Source organism: Pelodiscus sinensis, chromosome 2 (assembly GCF_049634645.1).
Source record: "Pelodiscus sinensis isolate JC-2024 chromosome 2, ASM4963464v1, whole genome shotgun sequence".
Taxonomy (NCBI): domain Eukaryota; kingdom Metazoa; phylum Chordata; order Testudines; family Trionychidae; genus Pelodiscus; species Pelodiscus sinensis.
In genome coordinates this window covers 12,637,227-12,650,310 of record NC_134712.1, presented here as the reverse complement: position 1 = coordinate 12,650,310, position 13,084 = coordinate 12,637,227, and the positions used below count along the sequence as shown (strand labels likewise).

At 43.7% G+C, this 13,084-nt stretch overlaps 1 long non-coding RNA gene across 3 annotated transcripts in view; it reads right to left on the bottom strand.

Moving 5' to 3' along the window:
* The window catches only part of LOC106732054 (uncharacterized), a 260,586-nt gene that overhangs the window by 209,818 nt on the left and 37,684 nt on the right, over window positions 1-13,084 (bottom strand). For all 3 annotated transcript variants that reach the window (XR_012901199.1, XR_012901198.1, XR_012901200.1), the window contains exon 2: window positions 6,800-6,943. This is a non-coding gene — a long non-coding RNA (uncharacterized LOC106732054). The remainder of the gene's footprint in view (window positions 1-6,799; window positions 6,944-13,084) is intronic.

Sequence of the window (13,084 nt, the reverse complement as noted above, 5' to 3'; positions counted from 1 at the left end):
TGGCTTAGCATTCAATTCTGATTAAGTACCTAGGAGTATGGATGCCTAGTCAAAGTTTATCTAAACTTCTTGGGTGATTACCTTCTCAGTGCATTTTCTTTTATGTCGGTGCTGTTATTCCCAACTTACACTACTGTAAGGGAGAGACGCCTCCATGTATATGGCTGAAATAGCTTCTGTAACCCAAATATTATTTCCCTTTAATGAGGGGGAGGATAAAACACCCATATTGTGGTGGATCCCCTATCCTAGCTCCCAGTTCCCCTCCCCAGCATGCTTCCCTGGGGGTCTGCATTGTGGATGTGCACCTGCTATGCAGCCCCCCCCTCCACACACACACACACACACACATTCAGCCCCCATCAGTACCACTGCCTGTGGATAGTCTGCAATCAGAGGTGAGGAAGTGGATCTTCTTCGCAGATCAACACTGGAAAGCCTGCAGATCTGTTGACAAGTTCATGTACAGTGGGATTGCTCCAAGTTTTAATAGTGAGGACCAAGGTCTAAAACATTTTACAGGAATAACTGGAAGGAGCTTTGTTCTGTCTTCCCATGCAGAGTTACTAAATACTGATTCAAAACTTGGCCTTGAGAAATCCTGATGTCAGGAGAGATGACAGGTTCAGGAAAAGACTCTGACTCAGGCACCAGGCCTTTTTAGACATCTGTTCTTTGCTGCTGTGCTCAACGCATAAGACAGGTACTGCATATCCTAAGAACTAGTACATCTCTGTATAGGTTTAATTGATTCCCCCTATATCCATTTGCTGCCCAGTGGCTGCTTCTGTCTCCTTGTGATTGACATTAAAACATGAATTGTTCAGTAAAAATCCCTCTCATTGCATATATTGAAACTTGATTCTGCACCACTATAGTTCATTGGAGTTTTGTCACTGATTTGAAAGGCGGTGGGTCTTAGTGGCCCCTCTTCACCAAAAGGGCAATTGTAATGCCCCAGAGGATATACCTCCACATTATCAACACTAATATTATGTCTCATTTCTTTGGGGAGCTTCTTGAACTAAGGGTGTGTCTAGACTACCTAGTTTTGCCGACAAAAGTGGACTTTTGTCGACAAAACAATACCAGCGTCTACACTACCGTGGAGTTCTGTCGACATAACGTCGACAGAACTCCGCGGTTTTGTCGACGCTGGTATACCTCATTTTACGAGGCATAACACTTTCTGTCGACAGAACTCTGTCGACAGAAGGTGTTATTGCCTGTAACACTGCGTCCAGACTACGGAGTTCTGTCGACAAAGCGGCTTGCTTTGTCGACAGAACTCCATGTGTCTGGACGCAAATTGTCGATGGAAACTTCCGTCGACAAAACGCGGTAGTCTAGACGTACCCTAAGGCACTCTGCCTGAGACATACACAAGATGAAATCCTGGCTTCGTTAAAAATCACAGGGAGTTTTCAACTATCAATTTTAAGCCACTCACATCAAAGGCAAGACTCTCATTGATTTCAGTGAGTTTTGGATTAGGTTCCATGAGCTTCATTAGCCATGTCTCCACTATATGCGTTTTCATAGCCATGGCAACTAAACTCCTACAATTCTGTCCCAGCGCGGGGAAGCTGCACGCAATGGGCTGGAAGAGGGCAACATGGCAGGGCAAAGCAGGCTGCAAGGCAGTTCATGCTGACGCTGCCCAAGAGGTGAGTGGGGCAAGGAGGCAACCCCTGGTGTGGCCACTGCACCAGGCCCCCTTGCTTCCCCAGTCCTTCACGTCCATAAAAGGACAGCCACTGTGGGGTCACCGAAAGCACCCAATTCGCCCTCTGTGCAGGACGGCTCTGTGTCTCACAACACTTTGGGAACAGTTTAAAACTCAGAGTAGATTCTGTGAGGCACGGTCTCTTTAATTGTTCCAAAGTCCTAGTCAGGAAACTGAATAGGATATTCCCTATGACAATACCTCTGATCTCTTGAAAACATCTCCCATTAGGAACTCAACCAAACCCCACCTCTCTAAAGTAATTGTTGCTGTTCAACAGTATGGCTACGTCTACACTGGCCCCTTTTCCGGAAGGGGCATGTAAATTTCACTAGTCGTCGTAGGGAAATCCGCGGGGGATTTAAATATCCCCCGCGGCATTTAAATAAAAATGTCCGCCGCTTTTTTCCGGCTTTTAAAAAAGCCGGAAAAGAGCGTCTAGACTGGCCCCGATCCTCCGGAAAAAGTGCCCTTTTCCGGAGGCTCTTATTCCTACTTTGAAGTAGGAATAAGAGCCTCCGGAAAAGGGCACTTTTTCCGGAGGATCGGGGCAAGTGTAGACGCTCTTTTCCGGCATTTTTAAAAGCCGGAAAAAAGCGGCGGACATTTTTATTTAAATGCCGCGGGGGATATTTAAATCCCCCGCGGATTTCCCTACGACGACTGCTGAAATTTACATGCCCCTTCCGGAAAAGGGGCCAGTGTAGACGTAGCCTATCAGTTTGACTTTTGTTCTTTTCTCCAATATACCATTTCTCCTGGGTATTGGATTTTTGATTGAGAGGATCTGCAATAATTATTTAGAAAGCAGTGATTTTAATAAATACTTTGTGAGGTTCAAGCCATTTCTCTGAAAATGAGCTTCATCCCTAATTAATGTAATGGAATAGAATAGCTAATGTATCAAATTTCATGCATTTGAGCCCAGAAGGGATCAAGAGGTAGAGCTCTCGAAACAAAGACATGACTCATTATATGAAGCAGAAAATGAAAATAATCACATTTGTGGAAATGAATTGTGAGGGAGCTAGAGGCTGAGAAAAAATCAAGCTGAGATAAAGAGCAAGAAATGCACCCATTGTAGCAAAGATAAGAATCAAGCTTGGAAAAATACTGTCTGGTTGTATCTGTTGTTTTCCACTAACTCCTATCCAAAATGTCCTGATTAAAAACAGGAAAAGGGGGGAAAAACTGCTAGCATAAATCAGACAACATTGAAGTTCTTGCCATTTTAATGTTCATGATCCTTTTATCTGAACCTGCAAAGTGTCTGTGTTCTTTTCTCCTTGTGGTAAAATAAAATAAGCAAACATTTCTTGCAAGAAAACCCCATACAACAATCAAATTAAATGCTACTACCATGTTCCTGACATATCATACTTTTTCACCTTCCGCCACTGACTGCTGCTAGATATGTGCTCCATATCCTGTCATCCTTTAGTCCCTGATATGGTTCTCTGACCCAGGGGAGGGGAAGCACTATTTAAAGTGGAGAAACCACAGAACTGCCTACTTGCATGACTTTCCTCTTCCCCTTCCAAGTACCTGTCACCCAAGCAGTCCGACTTGCTGGCCTATTAGTCCCTATATCCACCCACACCCCAATTTGAATGAGAGGTGGTTTGACCTGGTGCAAAGGGTCAAAGTGACACTCATGTCCGCCCCAGACAAAAAGTGGTTAAGCCCTGGGTAGATTTCCTCCCCACCCCATTTCCATGGCCTATGTGAGCTTGCAAGTTTCATAAACAACATATGTTTTCCATGTATGCAGAATAGTCAGTCCCTGAACCCCCCACTTGTTTAGCCATCAAACAACACCCCTCCCCTCCCAACCTTCCCAAGTTCATCAACAGAAGTAAGATCCCCACAGACCAGGACATGTCAAATGTAAGGGGTGTCAGATTCTGCCAGAAAAATACGTGCAAAACCCATAGACATCGCTCCACTGCTACAGTAACCAATACCCCCAACAACACACCATTCGAGATCCAAGAGTCATAGCAGAACAGGTGGTGTGCCCCATACAGTGCATTAAATACCCCAGTAAGGTCTATGGATGTGAAACCAGACATGCACCAAAATCTCAAATAAACTCACACAGGAAAATGATAAAAGACAAAACATCACGGAGTGCCCCAGGGATCTGATCTTGGACTGGTTTTGTTCAACATCTTTATTAATGACCTGGATGAGGGGATGGATTGCACCCTCAGCAAGTTTTCAGATGACACTAAGCTAGGGGGAGAGGTAGATATGCTGGAGGGCAGGGATAGGGTCTAGAGTGACCTGGACAGATTAGAGGATTGGGCCAAAAGAAATCTGATGAGGTTCAGCAAAGACAAGTGTAAAGTCCTGCACTTGGGACGGAAGAATCCCAAGCATTGTTACAGGCTGGGGACCGAATGGCTAAGTAGCAGTTCTGCAGAAAAGGACCTGAGGATTACAGTGGATGAGAAGCTGGATATGAGTCAACAGTGAGCCCTTATAGACAAGGCTTCCTAGTCCGAACTACCTAGTTTGTGCTGCGTGTAGCCGCGCGGCACGGGGTTCGAACGAGCCGGGATTTAAAAATGGCGGCGCCCAGTTTATGCAAATGAAGCCTGGGAAATTCAAATCCCGGGCTTCATTTGCAAGTGCGGTATGCCTACATTACCCTCCTAGTTCGAACTAGGAGGGTAGTGTAGACATACCCATAGACACTAAAAATCATGGACTGAACAGGCAATAGATTTATGGCTTATTACAAGAGACTATAACTCACTAGGCTCCTCTTTTTGTCCTCTGACTGCAGAGGTGTTAATGGGCCATTCTACCTTGAATGGTCTCTATAGGTATGTCTACACTGCAGCTAAGCGCCCATGGATGGCCCATGCCAGCTGACTCAGATTGCAGGGCTGGTTCATTGCAGTATAGACTATGCTGAAGCCCAACCTCTGGGATCCTCCCAGCTGATCTCAGAATGTGAGCTCCAGCCCAAGCCCAGAAGTCACATAAAAACATAAGAACGGACATACTGGGTCAGACTAAAGCTCCCTCTAGCCCAGTATCCTGTCAACAGTGGCCAATGCCTGGTGCCCCAGAGGGAATGAACAGAACAGGGAATCATCAAATGATCCATTTCGTTTCCTACTCCCAGCTTCAGGCAAACAGAGGCTGGGGACACCATTCATGCCCATTCTGACTAATAGCCAGAGCTCGACAAATTATACAATCTACTCGTCCGTGGCGAGTAGACTGTAACCCGGAAGAGCCAGGTTTGGGCAATCTGCGCATGCGCAGATCGCTGGACAGCGCAGCTGGCGAGCAGGGCTTGCCAGGGTTTGGCGAGCCCTGCTAATAGCCATTGATGGCCCTAACCTCCATGAATGTATCTAGTTCTTTTTCGAAACCTATTATAATGTTGGCCTTCACAACATCCTCTGGAAAAGATTTCCACAGGTTGACTGCATTAAGTGAAGAAATACTTCCTTTTGTTTGTTTTAAACCTGCTAACCTATTAATTTAATTAGTGACCCTTAGTTCTTGTGTTGTGAAGAGGGAATAGCACTTCCATATTTATTTTCTGCACAGCTGTCATGATTTTATAATTGAGGGAGTGCACATTTAAGCTCCATTATGGTGACTGAAAAGTTTCCATGCAGCTTGCAGAGGTTTCACTTTTGGAACTGTATCTTCTAATTTCTGTTTAATGAACTCTCTCATTTTTGTGTAGTTCTCTTATGAAATTAAATATTGGAGTGTTTGGGTACTGTGGTGTTTTTTCTGCCACAGTTATATTATGGGCACTGTTACCAAGCTGTCTGGCTATAGTCACCTTTTAGACCAGATCCTGTGCTCTACTTAGGACTAAATCAAGAATTGACTCTTCTCTTGTGGTATCTAAGACCAGCCATTCCAAGAAGCAGTCATTTAAAGTGTCAAGAAACTTATCTCTGCATCCTGTCCTCAAGTGACATGTACCCAGTCAATATGGAGAGAAGTGAACCCCTCCCCCCGCATTGTTACTGGGTTTTCTTATTCCAATCTCTCTGAAGATTTAATAGTCACTATCACCATTCTGGTTAGGTGGTCAGTACAGGCAGCCTCAACTTAAGACGTGATCGGTTCCTGGGGAAGCATCACAAGTTGGGGGTGTTGTAACTCGAAACTTCATTTATGATAGGCATTGTGAGCCGTCGTAAATGCAGGCTGAGGATATAAGCCGGGGGGCTTCGGCCCCTTCTGCACGTACAAAAATGGTTGTAAGTGCCAGCGGTCGCAACTTGGGTAGTTGCATCTCAGGGGTTTCCCAATATATATTTCTACTGTTATAATCAAATTATTAGCGTATGGAATTACTATCCATAGAGATTCTAGGTGCAGTTTGTTTCATTTAAGATTTCTACTTCCATTTGAGTCTATGCTTTCTTTCATTCCCCCACCAAAATTACCTGTTCTATCCTTCTGATATATTGTGTACCCTGGTATTACTTTGTCCCATGGATTCCCCTCATTCCACTGAGTTTCTGTGATGCCTGTTATATCAATATCCTCATTTAATGAAAGGTACTCTAATTCATCCATGCTGTAGTTTAGACTTCTGGCATTGGTATATGAGTATTTTAAAAATGTGTGACCTTTTAGCTGTCTGCCATGACATGACATGACATTGCATGGGGACTCTTTTTCATTTGGATGTTTCTGCTCCTATCCTTGCTGTTTTCCATCCTCTCCTCCTTGCTAGGACACAGCATCTCTATTCGTAAATCTTCACCTTAGAAATGTCTCTGTACGAAACATGTGCTCTTCTGCATCTGTCTGTGTTGGCTTTCCCACGCCATAATGAAACATCCCCATAGTCCAAGATCCTCAAGCCTGAGTCAGCTGTCATGGATCATCTGCGGGTTTTTCATTGAAGTGTATACACATACTCTTAGAATATATGCTAATTACTTATGCTAAACAATCTGTTCCACCTTGAATTTCTGTGACACTGGGATTGCCTTTCCTAGACCTGACTCTGTGGCTCAAAAGCTTGTCGCTCTCACCAACGGACTAAACGATAAAATAAATAAAAGATATTGCCTCACCTACCTTGTCGCTCTAATATGTTTTTCATGTCCTTTATTTGCTGCTGTTGTATTGCTGCTTTTTCCTTGCCCTTATTTGCTGTCCTTGTTTCCTGTGTTTTTCTATTTGTGAACGGTAGGCTCTCAAGGCAGGGTCAGTCTGTCTTTTCTGTAAAGCATGATGAATAGCCCGAGTTACTTCCTTAATAGAACACAAAGACCCTGAGTTAGGGCCTGAACACACATCCTTTACTACTAACTCATAACAATAATATGCCAGAAACAGCTGAGTCTTCCTGCTTGGGGTTGGCTGTCTCTCGGGTTTACCAACAGGAATTTCTGGTCAAGATTTTCAAAAGCGACTCATGGTTTTGGGTACCTGCTTTGAGATGCCTAAAAGTGGGTCTGATTTTTCAGAAAATGCTGAGCATGCTGTCTTCCAGAATCAGGTTCTGTTAACATATCTCAAAGTGGGCATGCAAAAACCAAGGCAATCAAATTCACATGTCATCTTTGAAAATAAAGGTCAGGGATTCCTTGTTGTTCACTTTCCTTTCCTCACAGAGTCACTTCCATCTTCTGACTGTCCAGGGTACCCAACTAAGGTACTTATGCATCCCTCATCACCAAAGTATCTGAGCACCTGACAGTTGCCCTATTAATTTAAAAAGTCTTATTATTGCCATTTCACAGATGGGAAACTGAGGCACACAGACAAAGAGGCATGCCGAAGGTCACTGACAAGATCTATGATAGAGAAGAGAATTGCACTCAATTCTCTCAAATCCTTGGCCCCTAACCATTTGACCATCCTGCCTAAATTACTGCTGTTGCACTGAATTGGCAGCTTTATGCTGGGTTCTAGCACATAATGAGAGCTTATATCATTAGAACACATGATTCATACAGAATGTGTCACCCTATATGTGTCAACTAACAAAACAATGATAACATGTTGGTTACAACAGAAAAATGGTATGGAGAATTCTGAATATAACTGGTGGCAATGAGAAATGAGCTAGACATACCATGTTGTATTGTGATTTGTGGCAATAAGAGCAAAAGGAAGGCTGTGAGTTAAAAGTTCTCTAAGGCTATGTCTAGACCACAGGCTTCTTTTGGAAGAAGCTTTTTTCAGAAGAGATCTTCTGCAAAAACTTCTTCTGAAAGAAACCGTCCATACTGCAAAAGGGCATCAAAAAAGCGATAGGCTTTTTTAAAGAGTGTCCAGACTGAATGGACACTCTCTCTCATGTAAGCTGTGATTGCTATGGATGGAGTGGCCACCAGGGCACTGGTGCTTTTTCCTCTTCTTCCGTAAGAACTCCCTCTTCCCCGTCCACACACGCCTTTTTGTGAAAGAGCTCTTTTTTGCCGGAAAAACCCCTCTGTTCTTTCAATTTTCTTGTGGAAGAACATGATTGCAGTGTGGATGTTCCTCGAGCTTTGCTGGAAAAATGGCCATTTTTCCAACAAAACTCTGTAATGTAGACATACCCTAAAAGAGTGCTAAAGAGTAGTTACTTTTTCTAAAAGAATACAGAGCCTGTTATGTGAGAATTCAGTCTTCGAAGAAAACAGAGGTAAAAGATTAGTCTGTAGCATGGAAACATTATGTTCAAACACTTTTAGAATTAGAATTGCACATTACCAGTGGGAAAATGGCTGTGCAATATAGTGCAGCGTGTTATCTGTCAGGAGAAAGAGAGTTATCACTGATTACTTGAGTCAGCACTTCATCCACTAGCAATTTTATGTATCTATCATTGATTTGGAAGAGAAGGGAAGAAAAACACATGAAAAAAGATAGGAGAAGGCTTTTGATGTCTGGATTGGAACAGCAGAGACGGAGCTGTAATACTCAGTGGGTATTTGAAATACATAAATGTTTTAAAACTTGAATGATTCAGTGCTTAGAGATTTGGATTTTTGGAAGGAGTCATAGGGTGAAGAAAGTTGCATGTTGTTTGGATTCAGTGTTTTCATTTTCTTAGTGTTAAAATTGGACATGTTTGCTATGCATTTGATTTTGTCCAGCTCACCCCTTCTGTCACCAGAGGGGACAGACTAACTGTGGCCTAGATCTATTAAAATGTCCCTTTTCCCCAAACTAAAATTGCTGATTTCTATCCTGCTAACTCAAAAGCACAACTGGAAGGAAAAAAAAAAAAAGCTGTTCTCGTAGTATTTCTAGCTCAGCCAGAGCACATCTTGCACTACATGGAAGATCAATGCTGCCACAGTCCATCTTCCAGGGTTCGATTTAGTAGGTCTAGTATAGACTCGCTAAATCAAACTTAGAAGACACCCCTGTCAGCCCAAGTACTCCCGCTTCTCACAAGGAGTAAGGTAAGCCGACGGAAGCATTTGTTCTCATTGGCCTCTCACTGTGAGGATGGCATGGAAATGTCATTTAAGATACATCGATTCCAGCTGTTTAATTACTGTAGCTGGAGTTGCATATCTTAACTCAACCTTATGCTACAGTGTGGACCAGGCTGCAGAAACAAGTGCTACTGCAAACCTCATATGAACTATTATTTACTAGTTGTATCAAGGTGAAGTCTTGGACCATTGTGCTAGATGAGCTGCAAACTCAACACAAAGCAGTCCCTGCTCCAAAGATCTTACAGTATACATAATTACTGATCTTGGGATCAATCTGGTTTAATTTTTTTATTCGAATTTTTAATGAGCTTTATCATAGAATACTTGACTTTTTTTTCCAGTAACAAATCAACCCCCAAAATATCCATGTACATTTTTCAAACTTTGTGACCAGCTACAGAGCTGGCAAACTCTGGCCTTTAATAATGAATTCTTTCACATTTTCCATTCCAGTGTGTGTTCTGTAAACAAGCGTGGAGTTTTGCTCATTTCAGGTCCCATGCTCAACATAAGATGGAATGCAGGTTAGAGGGTGGCACTTAAATGAGAGACAGATCGCAGCAATACATCAAGATGGATGAGACTATATCTACACTACACTGATCTATCGGAAAAGGCTCTGCAGTTTGCGTACCTTTTTCCAATAGGCCAAATTTCAGAAAAGCCTCTTCCATAAAAACTATCTACACTGGACCAAATTTTGGAAAAGCCTCCTCTTTCAGAAGAGCCCTTCTTCCTCGTGGGAGGAGAAAGACAGGGCTTTCCAGAGAGCGTGTCTGCTCTTCAAAAAAAAAAAAAAAAACGGAAGAGCAGACGCATTCCCTGGAAGCAGCGGAGTTTTTCCAGGATATCCTGGAAAACCCCTGTAGTGTAGACATAGCCGCTACGTCTACACTGGCCCCTTTTCTGAAAGGGGCATGCTAATTTTCAACTTCAGAATAGGGAAATCCGCGGGGGATTTAAATATCCCCCGCGGGATTTAAATAAAGATGTCCGCCGCTTTTTTCCGGCTTGGGGAAAAGCCGGACAAAAGCGTCTAGACTGGCCCGATCCTCCGGAATAAAGCCCTATTCCGGAGGATCTCTTATTCCTACTTCAAAGTATTTCTAGCTCTACTTCAAAGTAGGAATAAGAGATCCTCCGGAAAAGGGCTTTATTCCGGAGGATCGGGCCAGTCTAGACGCTTTTGTCCGGCTTTTCCCCAAGCCGGAAAAAAGCGGCGGACATCTTTATTTAAATCCCGTGGGGGATATTTAAATCCCCCGCGGATTTCCCTATTCTGAAGTTGAAAATTAGCATGCCCCTTTCGGAAAAGGGGCCAGTGTAGACGTAGCCAGCCTGAGTTAAGGCAAGAATGGGAGAAAGCAGCAGGTGGCAGGGTAGGGAGTAATTGAAATTGCTTCCTGCCGGAAGATCATGGAAAGGAGATCTTCATTTAGTTATCTTCATTTAATGAATTGAAGGTAGGTAGGGCTACACTGTAACCTTTCTTTAATCCAGCTTGCTCAGGTTTCCAGATAAAGCTGTATCAGGGTAGGCACACCCTGCAGGTTATTACCCAGACTTCCAGGTAGGTTTGTTCAGTCCATATTGCAGCTTAGCTACTCTAGAGTCTGCCATGGCTTAGCTACTCTGAGTCCGAAGCTAGCTAGATTTAAGCTGGTTCGGGTATGTCACCTTGAGCCTCAATCACAATGTATGACTGCAGACAAAACACACCCTCGTGAGGCACTTTCCACTAAATGTTGGGAACCGCTGTATTAAAGGCTCCCAGGATCCAGAGACAAAGCATCTTTCATAAATATTGCTACATAGCCATTTCATCTTTAGGCTGGCTGAAAGACTTTACCCTACTGGGAAATCAGTGCACATGAGATGAGAATTGGGCCCTTTGCTTTTAACCAAACGGTGCGATGTGCTATGCCTTTTATTTGCTGTAGGCAGGAGAATCATACTTAGTATTGTAGCCTGAATGACAATATTCACTCTCAAAGAGCCAATGTTGCTCTTGGCTACACCATTGTAAATCTGCAGGAATCCCACGGGTCTCCCTAGAGTTGCTCAGTATTTATATCAGAGTAACAGAGTGTAGAAACTGTGCCTCTCTCTTTAACATAAGCGAGAAGTATTTCAGACAGTGCTTAAAGAAGAAAACCCCTTAGATAACAGAGCAGATGAGAAATGAAAATCCCAGCGTGGTCTTTTCCTTGTGAAAAAGCATATTTTAAAAGGTGCCTGCATTTTATTGCTGTAGTAGTGTGATTTACTATACAGCAAGCAGTGTGTGTCATCATTGCATTCAGCTCCACTGATCAAGAAAATAAATTAGATCCTGGAATCTTTGTGCCCATGATACTGATTTAGTATAAAAAGTCATTAAAGCAATAAATTATACGCGCAGCTGTTAACAACATGTAAGTATCTTGTTTTCCTTCTTTTGGTTCAGAGGAACATCAATTAGTTCAGTGATATTTACACTAATATCTTTATTTATTTGGTGCAATTGTCCATCTGTTTCAATGAGGACTGAATTACAAAGATTCTGCCAGGAGTGAAGGCATTAGACTTGCTGGTTGTTAACCTTTCCCGGAAGATAAGAGTCATGTTTACAATTATCCTACATATCTTCTACTATATAACCGAGGGACTTTGTGAGTGAGTGAGCAAGAGAGCGAGTCTGTCTGTCTGTCCATCTGTTTGTTCGAGTACTCTAATATCTAGGGCCACCAAATTTGGTATGCAGCATCCTCTTATCATAACTTAAACAAGGGAAGGATTTGGTTGTGCGGGGGGGAGGGGTCTGAAGCCCCCCCCCCCATTCACCCAGGGATGCGTAAAACCACATATAAAAGGAACAGAATCACCAGACAGGTGAAAGGGGCTGGCTGAGGACGTACCCCTCCCCCTCAATTGGAAACTGCCCCAGCCCCAGGCCTCCAACCTCTCAGGTTCCCTTTAAAGAAGAAAACACCTTAGATAGCAGAGCAGAAGATACATGTAAATCCCAGTGTGGTCTTTTCCTTGGGAAAAACATATTTTAAAGGTTGCACCCACCCCCATTTGCATGGGTACATTGCTGGCAGTTCCCTTAACCAGGGTGTGAGGGAACAGTGCACAGTTTGCTCCATTCCTCAATCTGACTGGAGCACGCAGGGGGCAGATGAACCAGGACCTGCCACAGCTGTAGGACATGCACCTCTCCCCCAACTGTGCCTGCTGGAGCTGCAGCTGCCACGGAGAGGCTCTTCTCACCTGGCCCCAAGCTGCTGCAGTGAAAGAGGGCTGGGGTTTTCCTCCCTCCCTGGGGTAGCCTGTCTACTAAACCCCACATCACCAGTCCTGCCCCAGAGCAATGAAAATGAATTAAGGACCCAAGCATCACCAGGTAAATCTGCTAGTAGGAGATAACAGAAAGGCAGCTCTGAGATAGGATTTGAAGAATAGCCCCAAACTTGAGGGACAGAGGGGAATTAACAAACATGCGCTTGCAGCTTCCTGTCTCAAAACCACTGTTAAAGGAAAAACCATAGTAAAATGAGCACCGTCCAGTTGAAAGTGCTATGGGATGAAGCGAGTGCAAATCAGCGCTTTATGCTATATTGTGTGGACTCGCCTTAGGCTGTGGAGCGGGATGGGAGGGTAAAGTTTGTAATTTGATATTGTTTCCTCCTGAGCAAAATGCCTGTTTCTCTGACACCTCATCCCCATGTCTCACCCCCCACAGTCATTTTAAACTTAGTTTGGGCAAATAGGCGGTCCTGCCAAACTCTCTTCGCTTGTATGTCGCTATTGATATACAACGACCTTCCTGTCACCTACCAATCTACCAGTTTGACTCCTCCCTCTTCCAGGGTCTATTCAGGGCTCTGCATAACTTTGCTTTTCCCTACTCATTTGATCTTGTTGCCTCTTCAGGTGACAA